Source organism: Protopterus annectens, chromosome 10.part0 (genome assembly GCF_019279795.1).
Source record: "Protopterus annectens isolate FY-2018-M chromosome 10.part0, PAN1.0, whole genome shotgun sequence".
NCBI lineage: Eukaryota > Metazoa > Chordata > Ceratodontiformes > Protopteridae > Protopterus > Protopterus annectens.
The window spans coordinates 1,259,141,939-1,259,156,908 of record NC_056744.1 but is presented as its reverse complement, the minus strand read 5'-3'; positions in this window follow the sequence as shown (position 1 = coordinate 1,259,156,908).

The window sequence follows — 14,970 nt, the reverse complement described above, 5'->3', positions numbered from 1 at the left end:
ACAGGTTATTAAGCATGTATGTTGCAAATACACTTAAGAGACATATGTTTAAACCCTTGATGGAATATTGTAAGTATGCACAGACATTTTATTAAGCATTTATTTTGCAATTACACAATTATGAAATGCATTATTAAATCTGCATTGCTGCACTCAGCTAAGCTCTGCTAAGCACAGCTAAGTCTAGCCAAGCACTGCTTAAACTGGGAATATTTTAGCAGTGCTTAGCTGGTTTTCCCATTGCTAAGCAGTGTGACACATTGCTAAGCAATGCCAATTTAAGTATTGCTCAGCCCAGCAAAGCTAGTTTGTGCATTGTTAAGCTTTGCTAAGCATTGCCAGTTTAACCACTGCTCAGCTGAGCTCAGCAGGTTTGAGCAGTGCTACGTGAAGCGCCACATTTTTAAAAATGGCCCAGTGGTGGAAAGGGGTGGAAAGCAGCCTTATTTAAGTGCAACAGGTGGGAATACAGCCAGAACCTGTTGGAGTTTGACCCGTGTAAGAGCTATGGCAGGAATTAGAGAGGGTGCATGCTTACAGGCCCAGCGGTGGGGCATTCTGGAGTTCAGGGTCATGGTTGGACTCCTTGTAAAATACCATGATGTCCAGCTGCTGCAGGACTAGTACTAGGAGTTGGAGTATAAATCAGAGGCCTGGGACTGGTCGGCACACAATCTAACCAGTGCAACTGGTATCCCACACACAGGTGAGCAGGTGAGTCACCATTATAATGACCTGAAGCATAAGAAGGGGGATCTTTTGACCACCTGGATCCAAGATGCCCAGGATGACAATGCTCCACAAGTTTGTAAGTATTCTTAGCATTGTTTTACCAATACTTAATCTGCATGTGTGATAGACAGGTTTGCATAATGGTGTGTTTCTCTCCTCACAGCTGTAGAGGAGAGAGCTCAAACCTGGAGGCCCATGCAGGTTGCCTGGTCAGGTTGCTCCTTGAGTGTGGTGAGTACAGATGTATCTTGCAATCTATAGTCATATAAACAAGAAAGAGTAAATTAGTAACTGCAAGTAGGTATATTCAGTTTTGATTGTACTGCAATGAATGTGGTCATAGACCGGGACTGAAATAAGTGAGTAATGCAAGGTACAGTTCAATAAAGATGAAAGCATGAAACCTGATAAATGTTAAGGAAATAAAGTTTCAACTACATTAATAATATTAAGGAAATAACAAAAGTGTCTACTGCATTAATTGTGTTATTACAATTGTATTGCAACACCTGCATTATATAAAATGTTCATCAAAAAACATTGTAGATATATACCAATCACTGCATGATGTCACCCCTAATAAAGCTATGTTGTGCAATATGTGTTTATTGTGGGCTTTTGGTCATGAAATTGAGTATTACAACTGCTGTGAAGTAAAAACGGGAATAATACCACTATGTGACTGAAGGTTGGCTAATAAATTTGCTATACTGTAGATGTGGAGCTGTACTACAAGATATAATGCATTATGATATTTGTTCTGCACTAAGATCTGAAACTATAATAGGAATGCCCAATGTATAGTGTGGATCCCAGGATTGTCTTGTGTTAACCATTGCATTGCAGCTATATGCATTCCTGATCTTAATTACGCTGCTGCAGGCAAGTATGAAACTGTAATAGCTGTAGGCTGCAAATATGCTTTCTGTAACTGTATATGGATCAGGTAGCCAACCCAGCACTCTGATATGGTTTGTACACATCACACATATTCCCATCCACTAGGGGTTAATTGTCTACACCTACATTCCATGTATTAATGCACAGTCCACCTACTATCTCTGTCATGCATGAATCTCATGCATGTGTGTTCAAGTGTCACTGCAGTCTTGTATAGCACTCTACCTCTATTACCAGGTCACAGTTTGTTACCAGGTAAGCTCTACACATATCAGTCAACCAATATTCACAGTTGCTCAGTATCTCAGTTTAATAAATACTAAGTGTGATGTGCATTTTGTCACACACAGACCAGGGTTTGAATACAGGGACAAATACTACTAAATATTTACAAAAACAGTTATGTATTGTTAACAAATGTTCTCCCCACAGGAATTACAGGTAAATAAATGTATATAGTAGCTGTTCAAATGGGTTACTAATATGTGTGTTCAGATGTATCACGGTGTTAACAGCACTGCTCAGCAAGGTGATAAGACATCAGTAAATAAAGCCAACAAGTACAATACTAATACAAGTTAATAAAACAAATAAAACTGCTTAATCTTAGTACGGCTGTATGTCTAGTGTGTGTGTGAATGTCTGCTGATAGTCTAACCCCATGTCTGCCAAGTATGACATGATAAGTGTAAACTCTCTGTACTGTGCATGATACATGTCTCTCAAGTGTCACGCTGTCATGGACTGTGATCACTATTGCCAAATCCCTTGGACACAGATTGAGCATCCACTTGATTTATGTCAATAGCACAGTCACACTACATCTATCCACAGTACACCTTGGCAGTCATATATGTTCCCCTGACATGTAATAGTCTCCTGTAGTTGTGTACCTGTAGGTGTTACAGCTTGGATAATAATGTCCCATGTGGATAGCTTGAGAGGTATGTAGTTAATACAGAAGCTATAGGGCACTTATATACATAAAGGAAGGGCAGAATTGTAGAGTATATAAGAGTACTGTTGCAAACAATATAGCCTATTCTGGTAGTAATGAAATGTCTTTCTCTGTCCCCGTACCCCTTATCTGCATCATAATTTATTATTGTTATACATCGGGTATGGTTTACTTTTAACCTATGTTGTTCTCAAAACATTATGCTGGGCCTTGTGTTTTATTATTGTTATATATTACAATGGTTGCATACTAACATACCTTGTTGAATTGCCTATGTTGTTGGCCTTATGCCGTAACTGTTACTGGCATGCTGTTACAATACTAACTGTTATCCCACTTATTGTTGTGTTCCATGTGCTATGCAATGTTATGTTACTGGGTTATTTGCAACATCCTGGCATGCTGTTATAATTAATGTTTAAATGTTCTCTTCCTTACTAACCTATACACTTTGAAAAACCTCAACACTATAGCTCGACTGGGTAGGCCAGTTCCTGGTGATCCACCTACCCTACCTCAGTCAGCCGTGGCACCAGGTCCCAGCACATCTGGGACCCAATCTGGTGCTGCCCCCTCCCCTGGTCCTGCACCACCTATGAGTGGAACCACATCAGGGGCAGAGGCCTTTCCCCTGCTGGGAGCAGGCATGGAGAGGAAGTTGTCACCCAGCGACAGCTACCAGGAATGGTGCTGAGGATCATGCAATGTGGGTTTGATGATTGCCTCCACCAGATTGGAACAGGGTGGCCCCAGTACCCAGCCCCCAGCACAGCCACCTTTGGGGCAGTGAAGGAGCAGTGTTGACTGCCCATGTGTAGGGAACTCAGTCTCACTGCTGCCATCTGGGGGCATATGGCTCTCCAATTCCACAAAATCTTCCCCGTCCAAGGTGTTTTCCCCCCTCATGTGTCATACACTGCCCCGGTATGCTGTCTTGTCTGTCTTGTCTGTTTGCAAATGCAACCTCTCCTACCCTACTTACCTCCCATAGTATCTATATCCCTTCCTCAACATTCCATTCTCACCTTAAAAAAAAGGCATCTATCCCAGAAATAAAATATGGCCCCTTACATAGCTCTCCATTTTCCCCCCACCTACACTGCACACAATCAATCATTACATTAATTAATCAACACAGTTATGTCACCCACACCTGTCTCTCTGGGATGCGAGGCTCCAAATTCCAAATTCTGTACAACCTGCACAGCTGTTGCTATACAAGAAATGGAGAGCTATGGTCCTTTCCTACACCTGTCCTGCAAATCCCTACCTGCCTTTTACATTTTTCCCCCTGCTTGCCCCCATTTCACCACTTACCTATCACCCCTTTTTTCTTTTCTTTTTTTGGAATTAGGACAGGTTTAAGTGGAGCTAACCAGTGTGGTGCTTCAAGCTGTGCTGCATAAACACACTTAAAACTGCTTTAATCACCTTCTGTATTTCTGGCATTGTTAGGCACATCTGCAAAATAATTACCTCTGCTAATTCTCAAACCCAGGACCCTGTCAACTACAGCATAGTACATTAGGTCACTCAGCTCTGAAGAAAACAGGCATTTCCATAAATATATCTTGATTGACAATGACCCACTGCTTCTACATATAATGGGAAATTTGACAGTGTACTTCTGACTGTGATGCAGATAGCAAACCAGTATACAGCCAAATAAATAATGATGGATGTACGTAAGGCCTAGGATATCGGGTATAGCTGACAACTGCACAGACTATTGCAAAATGACCACAGTTGTGCCACATACTTTTGGCACGATTGTCACAAAACCAGTTCTGTGTGCTTAAGTACTGGCAATTCAGTACAGACTGAGGTTGGAAAATCATGACAGACAGATCAGTGTCACATGTTATACAAATCTGAGCGCACATGCTCATGCAAATCTTGTGTAACAGACTGTATGCATCCACATATATCCTGCAAATACACCTGCTCTAGTACTGACTCAGTAGCTTAATCTGTTACATTCCTAGCATGCTGTACATTTTGCCACCCACAATCCTAGGTTTGATTCCAGTCTGTTGCACTTCAAGTACATGTTTTTGAATACAACAAATAAATGACTGAGTCCTGTAATATTAAGCCAAACCAGTTGCTGCTACTTCATTCACTGCCACCCATATTAGCGCATCAAAGGTCTGTAGGTTGGGTCACACTGCACAGATATTTATAGGCTTCATAAATGTCACTTACCACTCTCTGAATGGCACTATTACATAACATATGCAACTGAAGCACATGCCTCACCTGGACTGTTATCTGTACCCTCACCCTGGCTATGCTGTAATGACAGAGCTGACATGGCTCCCTCAGTGATGTATACAGTTTGCTGCCCTCTAGTGTGCTCACACTTCCCAGTATGACTCCATGACTTCTGGGCAAAATGCAGCAGCTGTAGCCTGCAACATATATATATATATATATATATATATATATATATATATATATATATATATATATGTCTTCGCTTTTCGTAAGGGGTCGCCACAGTGGAACTCCGGTCTGCTAATGATTGGCAGTAGATTTTATACGAAACGCCGAGGTGCCAGATCGACACCCAACCTTCAATGAAAGCATGCCAATTTACGCACGCATGTCTTTGAGCGCTACCCAACCATGGGGAGGACATGCAGACTCCACACAGAAGGCACTCCCAAGCCAAGCCGAGAATCGAATGGGAGAACCTGTTGCTGTGAGGTAACAATGTTTCCGCTGTACCATCACAGAACTATATACTATATATATATATATATATATATATATATATATATATATATATATATATATATAGATATATATATATATATATATATATATATATATATATATATATATATATATATATATATATATATATATATATATATATAATTCTATATATCTATATATATCTATATATATATATATATATATATATACACACACACACACACACACACACACACACACACACACACACACACACACACTGCATATTTATATTTTATTTATTAATTTATTTCCAGTTTGGTGACCAGAGAGGTCCACTGGGCTCTCAAAGAGCCTGTTTTCAGTGGAGCTCCAGGGAGAAAAGCTCCATAGTACAAAGTAAAAACTACATAATTCAGAATACATGGTACAAAGTAAAATTTACATAATTCAAAATACAACAAAATGCAATACACAGTTGCAAAAGGTACAGTAAACAACTTGTAGGTGTTAAATAGCAAACTAAGCACAGTTGAACTGCAACATATATACAATATATAATACATATTTACATGTTTGTAGGCTGAGAACAGTAGCAGAGAGTAGAATTTGTTCATAGGTTAGAAATGTCAGATGGTGATCTGAATGTAGTTATCAAGGGATTGATCCCTGGTAAGTAAGGAAAAATGGGACTTTGAATATGATAAAAGTGATCATGTATTAAGGGAGTTAGGTAGGTAGAGTGCAATTGCACTTCCAACTATGGGAGAGGTAGGAATGGAGCTGGGTTTTGAAGAACTCAAAGTTTTCAGAGATTCTTAGAGATGGAGGGAGAGAGTTCCATTTTTTTGGCTAAGGTAAAGGATAGAAGTAGCTGACCAGTGGGACGATTTGGTTTGTACACAGAGATTAGATTTTGGTGGGCAGATCTTAGGGGTATGTGAGGGGTGTATGAAGGTAAGATGTTAGCAAGTGCTGGACATGTATTAGGTTTGAAAATAAGTATGTGAGCTGTACAGAGTTGGAGGTAGTCCAGGTAGTTGGGAAGTTCTAGCCATTGCAGCTGGTGGAGAGGTATACAGTGGTGAGTAGAATATTTGGATGAAGTTGCGAACTTTGAGATTTTGTTGGAGCAGGTTTCCAGTTTAGAAGAGGTAGAGGAATATAGGTTGGTTAGTAAGGGAGCACCATACATCAGAGAGGGTAGTAAGTAGATTGAGGCGATGGTCTGTTTAGCTGATGGGGAGAGGAAGTGTGAATTTCTGTACAGCATGCCAAGTTTCTGATGTTCTTTTTTAATATTTAGTTGAATATGGGTATCAAATTTTAGATGCTCATCGATAGTAACCCCAAGAAGTTTGGCAAAAGGAACAATTTCTATAGTGGAGTTAGCATGGCTGATAAGTTTGAAGGAGGTTTTGTTTAGATGGATAGATTTTGATGGGGTGAATAGAAGGATTTTTGATTTGTTGGCATTTAGGGAGAGATGATTTTGAAGCATCCAGTAGTTGAGAAAGCAGTTTGAGTTTTAGTTTTAGAGCTCAAGGAGGTTGGAGGCAGAGCAGACTAGGATTGAGTCATCTGCATATTGTACTATTTTGGTGTTGGGAATTTATGTGTGGAAATCATTAATGCAAATATTAAATAGCATTGGGCAGAGTATGGATCTTGGGGTTGGGGTTGGAAGGCAGGCAGAGGTGCCAGTTTTCCATTTCACAGCCTGGGATCTATCAGAGAGGTAGCTGCTAAACCAGGTAATGGTATTTTGTGATAGGTTAAGTTTAGAAAGGTGGGTATGGGAGACAGCATCAAAGCTTTGGAGAGGTTGAGGATGACTGTGGATACTAAATTGTCAGAGTAATGGATGTGGTTTACTATGTCTAGAAATGAAAGAAGAGCTGTTACTGTGCTATGGCCAGGACAGAACCCATATTGTGTTGGGTGAGGAGTTGGCTATTTGTAAGGAATGACATTAGCTGGAGGTGGATGCATTTCTCAAGAATTTTTGAAATAGGAGGTAGAATTGCAATGGGTCAGAAGTTAGACAAGTTATTATTTTTGCCTCCGTTGTGGATGGGTAGGATAAAGGTGGTGTTAGAGTGTGCTCAACAATATACTAAGGTTGAAAGTAACTTTTCTGCAATTATGCAACATAAATAAGGTATAAGATAAAGCTTGCTTAAATGTAGAAATAGAGTTTAGTAATATGTAATCAGCATCCATACTAAATTACCATGGCTTGGAAAAGGAATCTGCTGAATGGACATTTTTCCTTTACAGACTTAAAAACAGGATGTATGCAAGAGCAAAAATGTAAAATCTGCTTTTAAAGAATGGACAATAACACTGTGACTATGTGTTTCCTCAAAAATATGTTTTTCTGCATGGAAAACAGGATATGCTTATCAGCATTGGCACAAGAACAGATGTTCTTATACAAAGATCCAAATAAAATACAGGATGTTCACACTGTCAGAAAAGCTGATCTCTTACAATGTGTTTCCTCAAAAATATGTTTTTCTGCATGGAAAACAGGATATGCTTATCAGCATTGGCACAAGAACAGATGTTCGTATACAAAGATCCAAATAGAATTCAGGACAATGTGTTTCCTCAAAAACATGTTTTTCTGCATGGACAACAGGACACTGTTACAGGATGTTCACACTGTCAGAAAAGATGGTCTCTTACAAGACATTGTTAAAGAAGGAAGCTTAGTATTGTTTCTACAGGATGAGCAATTCTCCAAAATAGAATATCAAGAGGAAATGTATATGTTTATGCATGACTAAAACTGTATATAAAGAGCTGTATAAATCCAGTTATGTTAGAGGTATGGTAGGGACTCGTTTGTCCTAAGGTAAATGTTATATCTCTCACATCATCTGTACTATATGAGAAGTAAAGTTGGAACAGTACTTTTAAGCTGCGACATTGTTCTGTTTGGTTTATTATAAAAAGTTATTTGTTACTGCTCTCTAAAGTTGATGCTGCAAAGTATATTCTCTCATCAGTGTATATTCTGCAAGTTTCTGTATGCGACAGACTGTGAATGCAAATATAACCAGACTTTGAATTTTAGCAGAATCCAGCCAGCAAGACTGAGTGTCTTAAGAACATTTCAAATCCATCACACCAAGCAGTAAGCAGCTCCATGTAATTTTTTCAATGGCAAGCTAGCCTGCATTTGAACCTGCAATCTGCATTCAAACACAGGAGGAGTGATGGTAAGCCCTGCAGAGGGTCACTTCAGTTAAATTGCAGTAACTAACATTTGTACGTATGTGTAAATCCTAAACAGAAGTATTCCAGTTTATGCAGCTTGCAGTAGTACAGTTTTTTAGACGTCTACATCCGGAGTGAGACTGAAGTTCCAGTTGCAGTGCCATAACTTCGCTAAGAAAAGGTGGATATCCACTAGCACAGCAGTCTGCTGCCTGTTGTGCTTTCCCAGCTTCACGAGTGACTTTGAAAAATTTTCAGCCATCTGCAACAACAGCCTGATCACCTGTTTTCTTGCTCACTGGTAAGACTTTTTCACGTCACATTTTTTAGTATGGATGCTATCAGGCAGAATTCTAGCAAATGTAAGCCAAGTTTTACTCTTAATGTAGCAGAACAACCAGATAAAATATGGAGTAAATTGCAATGTTGGTATACACAACACATTAGTAAGTGTAAAACCTTGTTAGGGCAAGATGACATACCAGCATTATGTAAGTGGATTGTAACATTTGATTGGTATTTGCAACAAAAAATGAAGTATATCATAGTAAATGTTTATTGTGTGATTCAAAGGAAACTGCATTTTGTGTAATATGCCATAAACAAGTATTGCATGATATTGCTAAAAAACTAGACTGTGCAGACAGCTCTGTTCATGATAAAGAATTAATTAAGGGTACACAGTTTTCATTATATCCAGATGTAAAGCAGTTATGTCCTGTCAGTACATTAATTTCTGAATTACAACAGCAATCAAATCGGTTATTGACAGAGTCCCCTGTAGATCTTGTAACTCCCTTTAAAAATTATATACAAGCATGGAATGATGCCACGGCTACACATACAGATGAGGACAGAAACAAAGCTTATGATACATTGACAGAAGACTTTAATAAGTTTTTAAAAGAGAAACAAAATGAATTTAAAATGTTCAAAACTGACATCCAAGATCTCTGTCAAAAGTGCATAGGAGCTGTGCAGTCAACAGAGGAATCCAATAACAGGTATCATATATCCCTTAAACACTTACAGGTAGAAATGACAGACCTTAAACAGCATCTGAAGGAAAAGGAAGAAGAATTAGATGAATTAAGAGACTAACCTCCAAAATACTATTTTGATATCCCAACTTAAAGAAGAGTTAAAAAACACAAAACCAGTCCAAATTATAGAACAGGGACAGGGAACCACTACAGATTTATATACACAGTCTAGATTATTACAGAGGTTACCACAGTGGAATGATAAAAAAGACATATTTTATAACATGCTTACATTTGAAGAATGGGTGACATATACAGCAGGATCTGATATATGGACAGATGCATTACTTAGATGTTTCTGGATTTTCATTCCCAAATGTTTTAAAATGTTCATACAATTAAAGCAAGATGATTATCAGTTGAACACTAAAGTAGGATGTATGACAGCCATTTTAATGGCATTTACACAAGGGCAGCCTCTCACAGCCAGATTATTAGATAATTTTAAAATTACTATCACAGATAAATTAATGGAACAAAGTGATCATTTTAGACTTGCATTTCAAATCATATATAAAAAAACAGACAGAGACATGGGAAAAAGAGACATACAAAAACAGTTAATACATTGCTTCTTAGAACAAGTCAAAGGGGTTCCAGGGGATATTAAATGTATCAACGAAGAAAATTCTGATACTCTCACTGATTTGGTACAAAAACTAATGAGGGGACGGACTATGGCCGATGATGGGACTTTATACTCACACCATATCTTTGCATGTGAAGATAATAGTGAGCCATTTGAAGTAATTGGTGAAGTCAAAAACAGGGGAAGGCAAAGATGGTGTGACCAACCACCAGCAGAAAGAGCTGTGTCAGCACCACCAGCTCCTGCCTCTATGCTTGTAATACCAGGATCAAGCACAGGTAATGAGCAAAAGGCACCATAGGACATGTTAAGCAAAATTGTGATCATTACAAAGCCTGGTGCAAAAAGAAAGAAGAACAGGGAGTGTTTCCAAAAAGAGAGCAAACAAATTTACAAGAAAAGTCAGAAAAACAGGATTATGTACAAAAACCTTACAATATTAGTAAAAACAGTTATAAGAGCCATCAATATACAGGAAAAGGGAAAATATGCTTATATGATTTTCAAACAGTTTCACCTGTAAATCCGAAACATTTAATAGAACAGGCAGAAGGAATAGCTAGGCAACAGTTAAAAAAAGAGATTGAAAAACCTAAATATGTAGATCATTCAGACACAGAAGAAGATGACAAAAACATGAGGTGTGTCATATTGCATTTGATAATAAAGGAGAGGATGAGTGGATTTCCTTACAATAGGGATGTGCCCCCCCCTACTCTGGTATCTTTCCTGACTACCCTTAAATAGGGTCGAGATGGACGACCACTGACTGATATTTGGGTAGAGGGGTCACTGTGGAAAAATGTCTTAATAGACACAGGAGCAGCAGTATCTGTCACAAACAGACAGTTACCAGTAAATCCTATAAAAATGGTTTGCATTTCAGCATGTAATGGCACAGGATGCTATGCAGTGAGTAGCCAAAATGTGGACATAAAGTTTAGTCAAGAGGGACAAATATGGAAGGGAGCATTTTTAATGCATCCATCTTGTACAATTACCATTATTGGTGTGGACATTCTAGGACCTTTAGGCATAGTAATTGATTTACCTAATGAAATTCTGTGGATGGGAGACAAACAACAAAGAGAGGAAGAGCAAAATACAGGTTGCTATGCAATCTCTCTACCTGACAAACCTGAAAAACCTACAGGCTATATAAATACAGACAGTGAGGATGTATGGAAGCATTTACAACAGCAATTCCCAAATCTATGGTCCAAGGGTCCCAGTGATTGTGGGAAACTAGAAAGCCCGGTAGGAATAGGAAGTGATCAGGACTATATACCACCTTTTCAAAAACAATATCCTATTCCTAGGGAAGCAGAAGAACATATGGAAAAATGTATTGCAGAATGGGAAAGAGAAGGGATTATACAAAAAGGCAACAGTCCTACAAATTCACCAATCTGGCCAGTTAAGAAAAATATGGTAGTTATCGTCTTGTTATTGATTTACGAAAGGTTAATCAATATACCACTCCTAGAGCACACTTGATTCCAGGAGTCCCAGAGTTGGCTGCACATATTAAGCCACAAAGTAAGTGGTTTACAGTAATAGATTTAGCAAATGGCTTTTTTGCAGTGCCACTCAGGAAAAAAGATTGGCCAAGATTTGCCTTTACCTTTAAAAACCAGCAATATGTTATGACAAGGTTACCACAAGGGTTTCAAAACAGTCCAGTTATTTTTCATCAGACAGTAGGATCCATTCTACAACATTTGGAAAAGGATGATTCAGTAATACATTACATTGATGATATTTTAATTCAGTCAGAAACAGTAGAGGAGCATGTACGGCTTCTTAAGAGAGTTTTTCATACTCTACAGCAAGCAGGGTTTAAGGTTAAAAGTGAAAAAAATTCAGTTTATGACACAAAAAGTTAAGTTTCTAGGTACTATTTTAAAACCAACAGGCAGATCTCCTTGCCCTGTATGTGTACAAGGCATTTTACAAATGGAAAAGCCACTGACTATAGCAGACTTACATAAATTCATGGGAATCATGAATTACAATAGGGAATTTATAGAGGATTATGCAGCCGTGGCTGCTCCCCTATACAAAATGTTACATGAACAAAAGAACTCCACCTTTTTAGAGTGGGTATCTCATGAAGGGGAGGCATTTTCACAGATAAAAATAAAACTAGCACAAGCTACAGAACTAATAGCGCCCACTCCAAGGTTACCATTTGTGTTACAAGCAGCAGCAAGAAAAAAAACACTGTCTGTGGTACTACTACAGGAATGACCACATGGTAGTGACAATAGAATGGAAAAAACATTACGCCCAGTCACTTTCTTTAGCAGAAAGATGACTTCAGTGGAATTGGGCTACCATCCATGTATACAGCAGTTATTAGCCATTTACTGGGGTATTAAACAAACTGAATATTTGACCGTATTTTCCAGCATTATAGTACAAACACCACATCAAGCTGTAAAAGCTTTGATAGACAGTTTTGAAATGAATAAAATTACAGATGGTATTAGTCAGGCAGTCTTTGCAAAATGGATGTCACTTTTTGGAATGAAAACTGTTACTATACAGACAGGGGATAAATACCATTTGTCAAACCATATATGATATGAAGGAAAACAGCATAACTGTTTAGAAACGATAATGTCACCTGAGGTGCAATTTTTAGCATCTGATTTTGATCACTTTAAGCCATCCATCTTTGTGGATGGAGCACGATATTGGGACCAAGGCAGATACTGGACAGGATTTGCCATAGTTCCAGAGAATCCACAACTGGGTTCTCCTGAACTAATCAAGTTACCAGGGCATATTTCAGCTCAAAGAGCTGAACTGGAGGCAGTATTGTATGTGCTAAAGTATTACAATCCTATTAACATTTTTTCAGATAGTGCTTATGTAGTAAATTCTTTAAGACTACATATGGAAACCTGGGTAAGACGAGGATTTGTGGATAGTGTAGGTAAACCATTACGGCATGCTGAAGTATTAAAAGACATATATAAAGTTATAACAATGTCAAAACAACAAGGACAGTATAGCATCTTAAAAGTAAAAGCACATCAAAAGCCAACCAGTGAAACTTACAGATTAAATGTGTTAGCTGATACCTTGGCCAAACAAGCAGCACAAAATGGAAAAGAACTTCCAGAATATGAGTATGCCAATGTAGAAGTTAGTGTCTTAAAAGAGCTAGATAAAGAGTCAATAGAGAAAGACCTTGTAAATATACAAAACAACAGGGCTTAAAAGAAGAAACCGATCAGTGCAGATTGGCAGGTATACCACCAAAGGAGTACTATGCATACACGACCTCCAAAGGGTTACAGTTGCCATATGTACCATTTCAGTTGGCACGCCAGTTGGTCAAGTTAAATCACCAAATACTGGGCCATATAGGAACTGATAAGTTATGGGCAGTTGTAAAAGAAAAGTATTGGAACCCAAATTTAAAAAAGGTCTGCAAACTGATTATAGAAGAATGTTTAATCTGTCTGCAGGTAAACGCTAAAAGCAAAAGGCCTCAGTTACATTGAGTACAGCCAGCGGATGGGCCATGGTATGCAGTTCAAATAGATTATGCAGGTCCATTACCAACAACAAAGGGAGGTTACAGATATCTACTAGTAGTAGTGGACATCTTTTCAAAATGGGTAGAAGCAATTCCTACCAAAACCATGACAGCAAAGGCAACAGCAGAAGCCTTATGGAAAAATATGTTCTGTCATTGGGGATGGCCACGGGTCATAGAGTCAGACAATGGCCCACAGTTTGTTAGTGATCTCATTAAACAAATGTGTAATTTGTTAGGCATACAGCAAAGGTTTCATGTACCATACCATCCACAATCTAATGGCATTGTAGAACGTATGAATCAGACGTTAAAAGAACGTCTAAAAAAGGCATGCTTGGAAAAGGGCAATACATGGGTACATAATCTGCCTGGCATTTTAATGGGTATTCGAGCAACACCAAACAGCAAAACAGGAATTTCCCCATATGAAATAATGACAGGCCGCAAAATGCCCATACAATTACCATTTGATCCAGATTTACCTAATGGTAGGCCCATGCTAGAAATTAGCATACATCAGGAATGGCTAAAACAACGTATTAGTTTATAGGTTAGGTTCATAGGTTCATACTAGGCTATCTGCCCAAGGGCATTTACAAGCCTAGCCCATCGTTTTGTGGCTTACGCCACCCCTTTAGTATGGGGAACTATACCCATTATTTTGCTGTGCCTCTGTCGAACAGTGATGCTGAGGTAATCCCTGGGGTATATCTGCGATCTCCCATCCATTGGTCAAGATTTCTCTTGAACAAGGCCAGCGAGGTGCTCTGCCTCACATATACCAGGATTTTGTTCCACAGCATAGGGAGTCTTTGGGTGATGAATCTATCCCTCCAGCACGTCCTATTAATAGCCGTGTTGAGGTTTAAGTCTCCCGCCCTTGTGGCTCTGATGGATCTAGATTTTTTGAGGTGAAGCATATTCATCAAATCTGGGTTTGACATGGCCTTGTATGTTAGGCAAAGGTCACCTCTGAGCAAGCGGTAAGCGACTGAATAGAGCTGGAGTTCTTTCAGTCGGGCAGCATAGGACAGATTTTTGAGACCCTTTATCCTTTTGGTGAGGAACTTTTGTGGCCTCTCCAGCTGCTGCAAGTGTCGGGTCAGATACATTCCGAATGGGGCATTGTACTCAATCATTGGTCTGATGAGTGATGAGTAAAGGGAGACTATGACCTCCCTTGATCTAGATGAGAATCCCTTCATGATAAGGTGGATAATGTAGAAGGTCTTCCTAACTACTTTAGCTACATGGGTGTCGAATGACAGAC